Below are 3,937 nucleotides of genomic sequence, written 5' to 3'. Positions count from 1 at the left end.
ATGATAGGGAGTCCACTTTGATATCTTTTTTGAAGAAAATTTCTTCCTCTCTATGTTAAGCCAACTTCTCTATTTTATTCTTGTATGACATGATTTTGCTAAGTGATTTTTTTGTTTATTTTAACTCATTGACATGTTTTAGTACATTTCTAGAGATTTTGTTAGATAAAGATTAATTGTCCTTTTAAGAAACTTCTAAGATCAATTTAATTTCTCTTTGGAAATATTGAACCTAATATGAAAACATGTAGACAATGGCCTCAATTTCATGCATACAAGTAATGTAAAAATATTGTTCTAATTTTTTCATGTAGATGCATTTTAAATGATTTCTAAATTCTAGATGATAAATTAACTCAAATTCAAAATCAAGATCAATACAAGATTGATCACTATAAATAGATGCATATAGAAACAATCAATCATATACTAAGAATAGTGAACTTGTAAATTTATAATTGCACAAAGAGCAATTCAATTGAATCAAATTGATAAAAAACAGGACATAAAACCTCAGCAGTACATATTATACAGCCAAATCAAATGACATTTTGAAAGTTCAATAATATATTTAAGAAAAAATCTTTACCAAAACATTACTGACTCTATTAAAATATAGCTGGTTTCACTGATTAGACTTAAAAATGATAAAATACTCCTAAATGGGCCACTGCGTTGAAGCTGCCATCCATATCAACACGTGTCCTCTAATAAAGCATATGATGATAACAGTAAATAATTATAAACAATATGATTAGATCTGCAAACAATTATAAGTATACTGTGACGAAGAAGAAATTATATGCTTAGATCTGTAATAACTACATCAAGAAAATATTAGAGATGTTTGTGCCCTGCCACGAGCACTGGACTCAAAATTCAAACCTTGCTGTATTTATAACATTACACGTGTTCTTTTGTGACCTTAATAATGACAATATATATATATATATCAAGCAGTGTGCTTAGAAAAATGTAATCTTGTGAGGCAGGTTCAAATAACTAATCAGTAATTTCGTTTTGCAGTTAATTCAAGATCAGTTTCACGTGTGAAAAGAGTCGACCAAAGCAAAGAAAATTCTTTATAGATGGCGACAACAGTTGCGTATCTCTGGTTAAAAAGGTTACCAAGTACAAAAGTAGAAATGGTCAAATAAGCGAAATAATTGTGTTTCAGTCAGTGTTCTATCCCTATCCACATAAGACAATGTAGTAATTCATCGAAGAAATTATGTGCCTTCACCATTTGAAAAGTATAGCTGATCAGATTTATTGAAAGCTTAAGATTTCTATAAGTCAATCTGGGCATTTCTAGAATAGAAGTGCGTTGGATTGACTTGACTTGGAACAAACACCCTTCGCCAAACTAATGAGAAGAGATAAGAAACTTCTTGTGTTGAATAAAACAAATGCCTGAAAATATCCTCCATGGCTCCAGAGCTCATTACACCGCACATACAATTAAGGCCACATGCCAATCCTATTATGAACTAATGATACATGCTATAAAGCCAATAATCAGTGGTACCATGTTGGATACAAAATCCATATTGAGTGTTGAATTCAAATCTTCTTCAATATAAATAACATTCACATGTATTCCTTCATAAATGCATCACCATATTCTTCTTAACCACCCACATCTATTTCTTCATTATATGTATTATGAAGCACAATCTTTGTGGTTATGAGCCACATAATTTAGTCTCGCTGTTGTGATTTGAACACATCACCCATACAAGGTGGTCTCCATTGTATACAGAGCCATGTCCGCACATTTTCAAAGTGATTAGCAAGTGCATTTCTGTTTCATCATGAAATGGAGGAGCTCAGGGCAAGATTATACATTCCATATATGAAAATAAGAAGGGAGAGTGAGAATGTCGGCATTTTAAGAGGTGGAAATGATACCCATTATACCTATCATGGAAACTTTCTTCTGATCAAAACACAAATTCCATGCTAGAATGATAAGTTCTATGAATTACACATCCTGTATGTAAGCAAAGAAGGGACAGAGAGTAAAGATAAACCATTTGCATTTCAAACTGTGGAAATGATACCCATTATACCATCAGAATTTCTTCTGATTAGAATGCAAATTGCAAGTTCTATGAATCAAATATCGTATATAGAAAAAAAGAAGATACAGAAAACAACAGTTTGCATTTCAAGGTGTGGAAATGATACCCACTATTCCCGATCACAACACAAATTCCATGTTAGCCTGATAAATTCAATGAATTACAACTTCAATTCAAGGGATAAAAATGATACCCACCATACCCATTTGTAATTTACCTAATTCAATTACAACTCATTGCATAAACACTTTGAAATTCCCAACCTTCATTGCAAAATAAATCAAAGCGATCCAAAAAAAATATCAAAGTTATCAGAAGATCATTAGTGCAGCCATTGGAGAGGTCTAAGGCTCTTTGAAATCCCCTGTTTCTAAGCTGCCATCCTGAAAAGCATCCAACAGTTACAGTACCAGAAAACAATATGAACACATATAAAAACCTACCTACTGAGAATGAATTCACTGTGGAGAAGTTGCAGAAATGAAAAGAAGATCCGGTGAGTGATTATATACCTATTGATGATGAATTCATGGTGGAAAAGTTGCATAAATAAGAAGTAAAACGGGTGCGTGATTATACCTATTCATGATGAATTCATGGTGGAAAATTTGCAGAGTAGTGAGAATGAAGAACAGTGAATGAGTGAGAGAGTGGGGAATCCATGTTGGAGAAGGGGAGCACGTGCGAGGGAGGAAAGTACCTCTGCAACTCTGAACTGAAGCATAGCTTCGCACGTGCCCTGCTTCTCCAACGTGTATTCACACACCAATTCATGAAAGAAAAAACTCCATCTTTGCTTTTGTGTGAAGAGCTGAGCAAATAGATAAGCCATATTTATGGAGGTTCATTGATGGAGGCAGGGGAGGGGTATTTATGGGGGTGCTTAATGTTTGCGTGAAGAGAAATAGTAGGCAGCAATGCAAAATAGTTGAACGTACTGCACTGCAATTGTAATTCCCCTTTGCGTGTTTGAACGCCCAAACACAGCCATGGCTTAGTGATGGCACGCAGCTACACTTGTCAGAACAAGCAAATCCTTCACATTTTTCAATCGCGGAGAGAGAAGGACTCGAACGCATGACGTGGTGTGAACAAGCCGAAGAACAAGAACAAAAACAAGATCAAAAACAAAAAATGATCTCGAGTTTCATCCCTATTTTTGAATCAGGCAGACGTAAATCGCAGTATTTCCTGCGTCATCACAAGATCATACATGGCATGGGTGAAATCTGGGAATAGTGTACGAAAACCCTCGAGAATGATGACAAACAGGTGCGCCTACTTTTATTTTTATCTGCCCTTTGCGATTAGGGTTTCCACGGCCCATAGAATTAGGGTTTCGTGTGTGCAATTTCCCGATTAACGGAAGAAATTCTTGATTTGTACCTCGTTTTTCTCTTGTATTCCTCTGACTCCAAAGATTCTCGTGGATGTGAATAGCAATTAGTGACTGCAATTCACTCGGGCCCAGCCTCAACTATTTGAGGTTGAAGTTTTTAATTCACGCCTCTACTCGTCCTGGTCGATCTTTGAAACTTGAATTTTTTACTCGAAATGGTCAATAATTGCTGCAGGATTCAGATATTCTTTATTTTCTATCCAAATCTCGAATTTTTCATCATGAATCTCAGCAAGCGCTTCTCCCTTCTGAATTCCGAGACCTGAATTTTGAATTTTTTTTTTACGATCCAATTAATATTTTATTAAATGACAGTGGGAACCCGATTTTTATTTATTTTTATTGTTCGTTTTTATCAATTTAATACTTAAGAAAGGGCAACTTTTAGAATTAGAATTAATAAAGGCGTGTTGGCTGATAGGTAGCCTTAAAAGATGTGCTGGCTGATAGACAG

The 3,937-nt window shown here is 34.8% G+C and overlaps 1 long non-coding RNA gene across 1 annotated transcript; it reads right to left on the bottom strand.

Moving 5' to 3' along the window:
- Positions 1 to 1,245: 1,245 nt before the first annotated feature.
- Positions 1,246 to 3,598, bottom strand: LOC149550405 (uncharacterized). Its single transcript, XR_016354520.1, has 2 exons — positions 1,921 to 3,598; positions 1,246 to 1,804 (listed from the first exon to the last, which is right to left on the bottom strand). It is a non-coding gene; the product is annotated as an uncharacterized LOC149550405 (long non-coding RNA).
- Between the last annotated feature and the right edge of the window lie 339 nt (positions 3,599 to 3,937).

The sequence above is a fragment of the Cupressus sempervirens genome, chromosome 7 (genome assembly GCF_028749045.1).
Source record: "Cupressus sempervirens isolate cs-2001-9-10 chromosome 7, ASM2874904v1, whole genome shotgun sequence".
Classification (NCBI taxonomy): domain Eukaryota; kingdom Viridiplantae; phylum Streptophyta; class Pinopsida; order Cupressales; family Cupressaceae; genus Cupressus; species Cupressus sempervirens.
This window is presented reverse-complemented; position numbering and strand designations above follow the sequence as displayed.